This window comes from Eleutherodactylus coqui, chromosome 13 (genome assembly GCF_035609145.1).
Source record: "Eleutherodactylus coqui strain aEleCoq1 chromosome 13, aEleCoq1.hap1, whole genome shotgun sequence".
NCBI classification, from domain to species: domain Eukaryota; kingdom Metazoa; phylum Chordata; class Amphibia; order Anura; family Eleutherodactylidae; genus Eleutherodactylus; species Eleutherodactylus coqui.
This window is the reverse complement of record NC_089849.1, coordinates 129,021,568-129,034,495: the sequence shown is the minus strand read 5'-3', so window position 1 is coordinate 129,034,495 and position 12,928 is coordinate 129,021,568.

Sequence of the window (12,928 nt, the reverse complement as noted above, 5' to 3'; positions counted from 1 at the left end):
ACAGAATTAAAATGCATGTACAGCCTATTGGGAAATATGATATGATTGCTACACCCGAGGGGGTGCATAAATAAATGTGTATATGTATGTAAAAATGAGAAGAAAAAAAAAAGGGAATCTACTGGAAAGCTACTTCAGAATGGTGTGCATTGACAGCATTGGGTTCATGGTGTGGGATAAAGTTAGGAAGAGAAAAAAAAAAGGGGGGGGGAGAAGGGACACCTTTATGTAACCAACCAAAATAAGAATAAAACTAATTAGAAATTGAGATAAGGGGCTCACCAACAGGATGCCTAGGGGTGACACGATTCCAAAGATGTATAGAATGTGTCGGAGGTCCTGAAAATGAAGAATTGTCAGATTAGGGAAGATGTATGGATAATATATGGCAGAGGGTTCTAGCAGGGTAATTAAGTGCAGGGGGACAGTTAGATTGAACTGAGCACTAGAGGGATTTTTTTGCTCCTGATAAAGTCATACTAGGAAGGAAGGGGAAGGGGGGAGGGGGAGGGAAAGGAATTGATGTGTAAATCTAAGTTATAGGATAACGGAGAAGTTTGCTTACCTGTGTGCAGGAGGACAGGGGAGAAAAAAGTGCTTTAACAAGGGAGCTGAGGACAAGTGTCCTCCTGCACACAGGTAAGCAAACTTCTCCGTTATCCTATAACTTAGATTTACACATCAATTCCTTTCCCTCCCCCTCCCCCCTTCCCCTTCCTTCCTAGTATGACTTTATCAGGAGCAAAAAAATCCCTCCAGTGCTCAGTTCAATCTAACTGTCCCCCTGCACTTAATTACCCTGCTAGAACCCTCTGCCATATATTATCCATACATCTTCCCTAATCTGACAATTCTTCATTTTCAGGACCTCCGACACATTCTATACATCTTTGGAATCGTGTCACCCCTAGGCATCCTGTTGGTGAGCCCCTTATCTCAATTTCTAATTAGTTTTATTCTTATTTTGGTTGGTCACATAAAGGTGTCCCTTCTCCCCCCCCCCCCCCCTTTTTTTTTTCTCTTCCTAACTTTATCCCACACCATGAACCCAATGCTGTCAATGCACACCATTCTGAAGTAGCTTTCCAGTAGATTCCCTTTTTTTTTTCTTCTCATTTTTACATACATATACACATTTATTTATGCACCCCCTTGGGTGTAGCAATCATTTCATATTTCCCAATAGGCTGTACATGCATTTTAATTCTGTAGTCATCCCATTCAGCTGAAAGCAACCACACGATTTTGAGTCCATCCGCTCTCATATTGGTACTTTTAAGATTGGTATTTTACTCCGGATTGTCTTCATCCTATTGTAACAGATATTTGTTTTGTATAAATCTCATGTTAATTTACATGTACGGATGCTCATATTCTTTTATGTTTTTTGTCTCATATATATTTTATCACTGTTCAGATCGATGTTTTCATCGTATATTTATTGTTCTTATTGACACATTTGTGAGACTTCATTATGCATATGAATTTTTTTTTTTTTTTCCCCCTCTCCTCCCCTTTCTTTGTTAATCACTCCTCCATTATCTATTTGTACTTATCACACAGTCCTATCCAGCCGAACTGACGAAGGGGTTCTTCCCCGAAACGCGTATTCCATTGCTGGTTTTTAATTTCTGAAAAAATAATAAAAAAGAAGTGCTTTCACCATCACACATTGGACTTTGATCTACATCTTCCAGTAGCTTAGAGGGTTGCGCCTCCATACCAGTTCTTTTCACATCCTTTTTACTATTCCTATTGCGGCTACTGTGGGGGTCACTATCACTACTAAGACCACTGTGGGGGTCACTTTATTACTGGGGCTGATATAGTGGGCACTAAAACTACTGAGACTACTGAGGGAGTCACTATTACTACTGAGACAACTGTGGGGGTCACTATTATTACTGCAGCTGCTGTAGAGGTCACTATTATTGCTGATATATAGGGTGCTATTACTAATGAAGCCACTGTGGTGCACATTTTTACTACTAAGGCCACTGAAGGGGTTCACTATTACTACTGGAGCCACTGTGGGAGTCACTGTTATTACTGAGGCAACTATCGGGAACACTATTACTACTCCGGCTACTGTGGGGCTCACTATTATTGCTGGCGCCGATATATGGGGCACTATTACTGCTAAGACCACTGTGGGGGTCACTTTATTGCTGGGGCTGATATAGTGGGCACTAAAACTACAAAGACTACTGAGGGGGTCCCTATTACTACTTCGGCTACGATAAGGGGTAGTATTACTACTGGGGCCACTGTGAGGACACTAATACTACTGAGGCCACTGTGGGATCACTGTTACTACTGAGGCCATGTGGGGGTCAATATTACTACTGAGGCCACTGCCGGGGGTCACTATTAATACTGAGGCCACTGTGGGGATCACTATTACTACTGAGGCCACTGTGGTGGTCACTATTACTACTGAGGCCACTGTGTTGGTCACTATTACTACTACGGCTTCTGTCGGGGTCACTATAACTACTGCAGCTGTAGAGGTCACTACAATTGCTGATATAGGGGTTGCTATTACTACCGAGGCCAATGTGGAGGTCACTATTCCTACTGCGGCTACTGTGGGGGTCACTATTATTACTGCAGCTACTGTGGGCATCAATACTATTGCTGGGGCAGATATAATGGGAACTATTACTACTGAGGCCACTGTGCGGATCACTATTATTACTAAGACCACTATTGGGGCCATTATTACGACTGCAGCTTCTGTGGGGGTCACTATTACTACTGCTACTATGGGGTCACTATTGCTGCTGGGGCTGATATAGGGGGCACTATTACTACTGAGGCAACTGTGGGGGTCACTATTACTACTGAGGCCACTGTGGATGTCACAGTTACTACTGAGGCCACTATTGGGGACACTATTACTACTGTGGCTACTGTGGGGGTAAATATAATTGATAGGGCTGATATAGGGGGCACTATTACTACTGAGGCTACTGTGGGTACACTAGTACTACTAAGCCCACTGTGGGGGTCACTATTACTACTGCAGCTACTGTCGGGGTCACTATTACTACTGCAGCTGTCGTGGTCACTACAATTGCTGATATAGGGGTTGCTATTACAACCGAGGCCAATGTGGTGGACACTATTACTACTAAGGCCACTGTGTGGGTAACTATTACTACTGAGGCCACTGTGGGGCTCACTATTACTACTTCGGCTACTGTGAGGGTCACTATTAGAGATGAGCGAGCATACTCGCTAAGGGCAATTCCTCGATCGAGCATTGCCCTTAGCGAGTACCTGCCCGCTCAGGAGCAAAGATTCGGCTGCCGGCGGGCGGGGAGCGGCGGAGGGGAGATCTCTCTCTCCCCCGCTCCCCCCTGCTGACTGCCGCAACTCACCTGTCACCCGCGCCGGCACCCGAACCTTTGCTCCCGAGCGGGGAGATACTCGCTAAGGACAATGCTCAATCGAGCAATTGTCCTTAGCGAGCATGCTCGCTCATCTCTAGTCACTATTACTACTCCGGACACTGTGGTGAGTCATTATTACTACTGAGGCCACTGTGGGGGGGTCACTATTACTACTTCAGCTAGTGTGGCAGCCACTATTACTACTGCAGCTACTGTAGGGGGGGTCACTAATATTGCTAGTTTGGGGGCACTATTACTACTGAGGCTACTGTGTGGGTCACTATTCCTACTAAGGCTACTGTGGGGGTCACTAATATTGCTGGGGCTGGTATACGGGGCACAATTACTCATGAGGCCACTGTGGAGATCACTATTACTAATGAGGCAACTATGGGGGGCCACTTTTACTACTGCAGCTACTGTGAGAGTCACTATTACTACTGCGGCTACTGTAGGGGGTCACTATTATTGCTGGTTTAGGGGGAGCTATTACTAATGAGGCCACTGTGGGGGTCACTATTATTACTTAGACCACTATTGGGGCTATTATTACTTCTGCAGCTACTGTGGGCATCACTACTATTGCTGGGGCAGATATAATGGGGACTATTACTACTGAGGCCACTGTGCAGATCACTATTATTACTAAGACCACTATTGGGGCTATTATTACTTCTGCAGCTACTGTGGGGGTCACTATTACTACTGCGGCTACTATGGGGTCACTAATACTGCTTGGGCTGATATAGGGGGCACTATTACTACTGAGACAACTGTGGGGGTCACTATTACTACTGGGGCCACTGTGGATGTCACAGTTACTACTGAGGCCACTATTGGGGACACTATTACTACTGTGGCTACTGTGGGGGTCAATATTATTGATAGGGCTTATATATGGGGCACTATTACTACTGAGGCTACTGTGCGTACACTAGTACTACTAAGCCCACTGTGGGGGTCACTATTGCTACTGAGGACACTGTGCGGGTAACTATTACTAATGAGGCCACTGTAAGAGTCACTATTACTACTTCTGCTACTGTGGGGGTCACTTTTACTACTGAGGCCATTGTGCATAGTCATTATTACTACTGAGCCAACTGTGGGTTCACTATTACTATTGAGGCCACTGTAGGGTCAGTATTACTACAGAGGACACTATTACTACTTCTGCTACTGTGGGATTCACTATTATTTCTGGAGCTGATATAGGGGTCACTGTTACTACTGAGGCCACTATGGAGGTCACTATTACTACTGCAGCTACTGTGGGGGTCACTTATATTGCTAGGGCTGGTACAGGGGGCACTATCACTACTAAGTCCATTTTGGGAGTCACTATTACTACTGAGGCCACTATGGCGGACACTATTACTACTGCAGCTAATGTGGCGGTCACTATTACCACTGAGGCCACTGCCGGGGTCACTATTGCCACTGTGAGGCTCACTATTACTACTGAGGCTACTGTGGTGGTCCCTAATACTACTGATGCCACTGTGGGGGTCACTATTACTACTGCAGCTACTGTGGGAGTCACTATTACTACTATGACTAGTGTACGGGTCACTATTACTACTTAGGCCACTGTGGTGGACACTATTACTACTGCGGCTACTGTGGGGGGTCAATAATACTGCTGGTTTAGGGGGCGCTAATACTACTGAGGCCACTGTGGGGGTCACTATTACAACTGCGGCTACTGTGGATGTCACTATTATTGCTGGGGCTGATATAGTGGACACTATTACTACTGAGGCCACTGTTGATGTCACTATTACTACTGAGGCTACTAAGGGGTCACTATTACTACTGCAGCTACTGCGGAGGTCACTATTACTACTGCAGTTACTGTGGGGGGTCACTAATATTGCTGGGGCTGATACTGGGGGCACCATTACTACTAAGTCCCCTATTACTACTGCAACTGGAGCTGCAGCTGGAAGCCGGGAGTGCTGACAGCAGGAAGCACCGCATAGTATGAAATTAGCTGTGGATACACAGCTGATTGCCAGTCAAAATCCACACCAATGGTACATAGTTTAACAGTTTCTTGGGATGCAGAAATACTGTAGAATTTGCTCCCTGTCTTTTTTGAACCGCCACCGTCCTTTTTATAACAATGGAGGTAAAATCATATGTTGTGATAAGCCCTGCCCCTGACCACACACCTTTGTCCCACTTTGACCCTGGGAAAATCTAGTCACCTTAACTTAATTATTCCACTGATAAGGGATGTGAAAGTTTTATTGTCTCTAAATTAGTATTAGGGCGTCACCAGGCCAGCAAATTATCTATGCTATAGATTTCTCATAATCTTGCGATGTTGATTCCTGTTTTGAAAGTGTTAAAGATGGTTATAAACTTGAACTCCCAAATTCTTCTACGACGCTGAGATTTGAAGTTGCCTTTTAATATAATTACCTTCATATGTTCTATCCGTGACTTGAACAATGCTCTGCTACAAGTCTTTCTTTAACCCCTTAGTGATGGCCCAATTGTCTTTTTACGTCCTGGCTTTGTGGGCTTTAATCCTCAGGGACGTTAAAACATGCATCCCCTGAGAATCAAAGCCCTGTGGGCTGAGGACGTGACAGCTCCATGCTGTCGGTTCCCGGAGGTAGCCGACATCCTGGAGCTGTCATGGGGGCCCAGGGGGAGCCTTCCCCGCCAATGCAATCGGCGCTATCCAATGGATAATGCTGATCATAATAAAGTCAATAAAAAGTTAAATAAAGTTAAAGATTCAGCTGCCCTGATGGATCGGATCCATGAGGGCAGCCTAGCGTACTCACATCCATCCTCCACAATGTCAAGTGGTAGTGGTAATCTGGTCCTCCAAGACCTGATGCCGGTTTTCTGCGATAGTTTGATAACTGTGGTAAAGGACACCCTGAGGCAGAAAGATCTAGAGCCAGAAGCATCCGCAGGAAAAAGAGTCTTTTTCAGGCATCCAAGACGTTCCCCTAAGGTCTTTCTTTCCCACATGGAATTTGAAGATGTCCTGACCAGAGAATGGAATCTCCCTGACAAGCGTTTCACTAAACCAAAGTACTTGGACATTATGTACCGTAAAGAAATGGGCATAATCTCCATCGGTAGACCCTCCAGTGTCACACTTGGAAAAACACACAATTCTGACTATTGCCGGCGCCTCTTTCTTTGTGGATTCCCGCGATAAGAAACTAGACTCGCTGGCCAAAACATCTTTTGATGCTGAATGTTCATCCCTACGACCTTTCTTCACTTCTACTTTGGTCAGCAGGGCTACTTCTGAGTGGGCAAAGCAATTGTACCCGTAGAATTCTTTCCAGTTCTTCCCCGAAGAACTCGCAGATATTGTGCAACAAGTCGGCCATGCAGGCAAATAACTCTGAAAGGCCTCCCTGGATGCAGCCAGACTAATAGCTTGGGCAACACAAAGAACCTTGTAGTTGCAATCCTGAGACGCTGATGTGGCGTCTCAAAGGTCCTTAACTCGATTTTCCTTTGTAGGTCGCCACCTCTTTGGCGCTCATCTAGATGAAATTATTTTGAAAAGAGCTCCTACCTGCCTTAGAAATGGTCTAGCTGAATGAGTTCTTCTCAGAAAAGGCACCTTTGATTTTGTTTCTTTTAGCACTCCAGTCAATGTACCGTGGACACTCAAGAACACAGGTAGAAACCTTCCTTCAGACTCCGACCCTCCTGGCATCCCAGTCCACAGGCTCCCAAACCCTCTTCCATAAAATCCTCTGCATGAAGAGCACCCCCACCCCAGTCACTCAGGGTGGGGGGGACGATTATCACGGTTAAGAGATATCTGGTTTTCCCATGTCTCCGATGCCTGGGTTCGGGAGTTCATCTCTTCAGAGTATGCCATAGAATTGGCAACCGCCCTCTGGACCATTACTTTAGGTCTAGACTACTGACGTCTCCTTCACGGATCAACTATTTGGAACAAGCAATATGCCAGCTACTAGCCTAGGCTGTAAACATCCCAGTTCCACTAAGGGAGTGTTTTGTGGGTTTTTATTCAAACCTTTTTGTTGTTCCCAAGAAGGATAGGTCCGTTCACTGTGTTCTAGACTTGAAGAAACTAAATCAATATATGAAAGTCTGCATTTCTGCATTGAGTCTCAAAAGTTGGTCATCACATCCATGGAACAAGGCAAATTCCTGGCGTCCATCGACATAAAGAATGCATACCTCCATGTGCCCACCTGCAGAGCGCATCAACATTTTCTATGCTTCACATTTTGGTCGAAACACTCCCAGTTTTTGGCTCTCCCATTTGGGTTGCCCACAGCTCAGCGGGTGTTCACAAAACTCCTGGTGGCAATGATAACCTTTCTACACTCCAGTGGGATTGTCAATATCCTCTACCTCGATGGCATCCTAGGTAAGGGACCTTCCCACTCAGCCACTCTGGAGAGCCTCCGCATTACCCTAGGTGCACACTCTCATTTCGGATGGATTATCAACTACTCAAAGTTCTCTTTCTTCCCTTCTCAACTTCTGGAATTTCTGGGCCTCCTCTTCGACACGATAAGCTCTTGTGTTCTGCTACCATCACAGAAACTTTAATTACTCCAGATAAAAGTGCACTCCTTACAGATTCAAACTTCGATCCCCATTCAACATTGCATGAGAGTCCAGGGGTTAATGGTCTCTTCGTTTAAGCCGATTCCATTCAGCCAATTTCACACCTGACCTCTTCAGTGGACAATCATCTCTCAAAGGGACAGAAATTCATACTCGCTAGCTCGAAGAATCAGACTTCCCTGGACGCTTCGTCACCCCCTCAACTGGCGGGTGGATTTCTCTTTAGTTCACCAAAGGCGATCCTTCCTGACACTACAGTGGTTAGTGCTAACCGCGGATGCCAGTCTCCTCGGATGGGGAGGGACATAACACAACTTCACAGCACAGGAGAAGTCAACAGTACTGGAGTTGTCGCTCCCAATAAATGTTTTGGAACTTCGGGGCATACTACTGTCACTTTGTGTAACAGCTGTTTGGGTTCCCAGTCTGTGTCCAAACAGACAACGTGAAGGCTGTTTAGTATATAAATCATCAAGGCAGGATCCGCAGCTCAGCAATCATAGAGGAAGTGGAAAAGGCCTAGTATGGGCAGAAACGCACCTACCAGCGATCTTAGCAGTCCACATACCAGGTGTGGACAACTGGATAGCCAACTTCATAAGCAGAGAGAAAGTCAATCTGGGAGAATGGGAACTTCACCCTGATCTCTTCCAAGATCTGTGCCACAGTAGCTATACCCCACGGTCCAAGATGTGTCCCCCAATAAACAAGATGAGAAAAAAATTAAAGTACAAAAATCTCATTTTCCCAAACTCCTGCCCTCATAACTCCCCCAACTGGTCATGTTTTCAGGATATCCGCCATAGTTGCTGCAGTACTAGTAATAGTGTTCCCCACAGTGGCCCAAGCAGTAATAGTGGCCCCCATAGTGGTGTCAGTAGTAAATAGTGATCCCCATAATGACCACAGTAATAATAGTGACCCCAGTAGTAACAGTGACCCCCCATAGCGGTAGCAGTAGTAATAGAGATGTCCATCGTGACCCCTATTAAAGCCCCAGTAGTAATAATGGCCCAATTTTGCCATCAAACACAACTGAATATGTAATAGAACCCTGACAGGATGTAAAATCTTAACAATAGGAGCTAAAGGAGAAACCCAACTCAATATTACCCCCAATCTGGCCATGAAGTGCCAAGACATAACGGACAACTTTCAAAACATTCCATTTTGGAAACTACACCCCTTAAGGAATTCCCCTAGGGGTGTTGTGACCATTTTAACCCCACAGATTTACTGTCCTATTTGTTAACGTGGTATGAAAAACTAAAATTTTGCCTGGAATACGGGAATTAAACCCTAAATTTTTAATTTTCACAAAGGACAACCGGAGAAAAGCATCCCACAATTTGCTAAGCAATTCTCCTGAACAGAAATGCCCCAGCGTGGACATAAAGTGCCGGCTCAGAAGGCAAGGAACCTCTACTTAGCTGGAATAAAGTTTCAGTTGCCACATGGCATTTGCAGAGCCCTGCAGTAGCCAGAGTAGTGGACCCCTGTCCATGGGCATTACGAAGCCCTGTGGCGAATCTCAGCCGCAGGAGCCGCCGCCCGGGAGCAGAAGCCGGCAGACGACTCTCCATGGCCAGTGCTGTGAATTGTGTTGGCGACCGGAGAATCGCAATGATACTCCGCTCGTGGACAGGGGGCCGGCGCTTTCCATAGCTTCAGACAGCGGTAAATCGCCGGCGGAGTCACACCTGTGGACAGGGGGCCTAAAAGTCACACAATTCGGTAAACTAGACCCTTCAAGGAATTCATCTAGACATAGTCAGCATTTGGACCCCGCAGGTGTTTGGGGGGTTATTAATATTTGACCATAAAAAGTGAATATTTTTTCAATAATATACAGGTTGCGCCCCAAATTTATTTTTTCAAATGGTTGAAAAGGAGAAAAAGTACCCCAACTTTTACCAAGTACTGAAAAGCCCCATATGTGGATGTAAACTGCTGTTAGTTCAGAAGGGAACAATCGCCATTTGGCTGTTGAGGCAAAGATTTTGCTGAAGTCACTTTTGGACGCAATGTTGTATTTGCGGAGCCCCTGACGTACCCAGAACAGTGCACCACCCAAAAAGCAACGTCATTTTGGGAACCAGACCCTTCATTTTGACCCCACATGTGGAAATTTTTAATATTGTGCCCTGAAAATTACAAATTCCAATTTTTCCAATAACATGTCGCTTTAACCCCAAATGTTTAATTTTCATGAGGCTCAGAAGGGAAGGACAGATGTGGTTGAAATAATTTTCAGATCTCATGCCACGTGTGCGGAGCCTTGAGGTACCCCACACCGTGGATCTCACCTCCACCCCTTACGGCAGGGCTGTCCAACTCATTTTCTACCCACGGCCACATCAGCATTATGGTTGCTTTCAGAGGAGCGTTTCTAAGGGCTCCTTCACACAGGCGGATTGGCACTCCATATTATGAGCGTATTTATTACACATGCAACGTGGACAGCTTGGACACAACTGATCGGCATCAGGGTATTCAGACAAGCGGGTATCACACATAATCACAGCATATTAAAGGCAGGAGAAATCTGTGGGGCCTTCTTGGTTTGTTTTCTGGTTATGTGAAAAACGCAGTGAATACGTCCAAAAAGGTCCAAATACACCGTGAATATGTGGAGTTTCAGTCCGTGAAAATGCTGTGACCGGAACTGCGCCGGCCGGTGTGAACGAGTCCTAAGTGTAACCCCTCCTTACAAGGCTGCGGCACTCTCTGCACTATGATGGGCTTATCCCCTTCCACCACTTGAGCTTCCTACCATGGCGCTTGGCTATGGTACCGGGTAGGGCTGGCAGAGCTGTGCCACCACCTGGGAGCTGCTGAACAGAGCGGTGTGGCGGTGCGCCGAAGCTTAGAATCCAAGATGGCACCGCTCCCTGTGCTGGCGCCGTCCCCACTACCAAGTGTGGGTTGTGGCCTTCAGTGAAAGTCGAGAGCCCGGCCTTCTGCATGCGGACCTTTTCGTGGGCCACATAAAATCATGGGGAGGGCTTTGAGTTTGATACATGTACCCTAGGGTATTCATCTAGGGGTGTAAAAAGTAGTAGTTCTGTTTGGGTTTTTTTCTTCCGATTCTGTTCACACCGACACGTGGCCCCCTATCTGCTGATCAGTGGGGATTCTGAGCGGTGGACCCCGATGATCAACAGTAAAATCCCAGAAAACCCCTTTAACGTGCCCATTCTGCGTGATGCCGCTTGTCCCATGGAAACAAAGGCTCAGGCAGATTGCTATCCAACAACTATGATGTTGGCACAACTGTAGTCTCCAAAAACATTTGCTTATTTTGGACCTATTCTCTAGATTTGCATATTTAACCCTGTAGCTTTAAACATAACTGTACAGGACGTCCTATGCCAAGAAGAGGACCTGCGCAAATTGTTTGCATGGGCAGCAACAAAAAGTCCTCCTAAAGGTTAGGTTATACATTTTGGGCTACGTCTGCCCGGGTTAGATCCCCATCCAAGGAGTCTACAAGGAACATCTGGGTGCAATTGTTTTTAATAAATAAGAGCAATTAGTATCAGTCTGCTGAATCCCGTGCCCGAGTCTGGAGCCACCGGTCTGTATAGGCTCTGTAGGGGGCTCCATGGGTGAACCTACCTCCCCTACATACAATGCTTCTAATAGAGAATATTCCTGCACATACAGCATCCAACAACGTCTCTCTGTCAGAATTATATGGAATCCAACAGGAAAAGCTTCCACATGGAATCGGAGGCATATGGAGGCGCAGTAGAAGCCCCGTGCACCGCTATCAGAGTCTTTTTAAAGGAAATCAGTCAACTACTCTGAGCCCTATGAGCTAAGCTCATGGGCTCCAATTAGGTGACCTGCCGAGCCTGGGATGTAAGTGTTATACTTACCTCCCCCATCGTTCCATTGTCGGAACTGGTTGCTGTCGTGCATTGAGTGGCACGCTAAGTAGTTCTCCCATACTAAGTTTAGAATGAAAGGACTACTTATTGCGCCGCTCAAAGTGCTGACACCTAGGGAATGACAGGGAAGGGACGTGTAAAGTGTAGGTCCTCAGACTCAGCTGGTCACCCAATAAGCTTATCTCATGGGGCTCAAAGTAGCTGACAGTCTTTTAAGGTTTTGCACAAAGCAATGCTGTAACGGAGCGGTGTGCATGAACCTAAAGCTCGCCGGATATTGTCTTATACCTGACAGACCACGGCCTCTAGAGAAGGTATTATGGTACCACTTTATAAAGCAAAGGTTTGGACAATTCTTGAGTATGCGTTGTGTTTTAGGCAGAACCCATGGAAACATATGGTGATTGTTGGTGGAAACGCCTCCGCTTTTGCTTTTTATATTCCAATTAGCTGATATACCCGGCTTCGCCCGAGTTAATTTGGTACTGGTGTTTATCTGGTGTTCACACGGAAAATCTTATGAAGTCGTGGTTACTTTAGAGATACTGAGGAAAAACATATGTTCACCATTTTGCATAGTTCTCTGCCTTACCCAGGAAACACCACGTGGTGGTAACCATGCGACGTTTCCTTTATATAAAATGACATCAGGAAGTGAGAGAATTACATTCCATACGTAAAATTTGGACGCTAATTCTTTTGCGCTTAGAATTGAACAATCGAGTTGGGACCCATTAACTTTTCCTATTTATGACATATTCAATGCTTATGGCAAATTTCATGTTTCTATGACACCAAGAAGTGAGAGAATTAGATTCCGTTCGTAAAATTTGGACGCTAGTTCTTTTGCGCATAAAATTGAATAATCGAGTTGGGACCCATTAACTTTTCCTATTTATGACATATTCAATGCTTATGGCAAATTTCATGTTTCTACGACATCGGGAAGTTGGAGAACTTTTGGCGAGTCAGTGAGTCAGTGAGGGCTTTCGTCTTTAAATATATATAGATAGATGAATATGCATATACATGTATATTTTTCCTCCTAGTTTA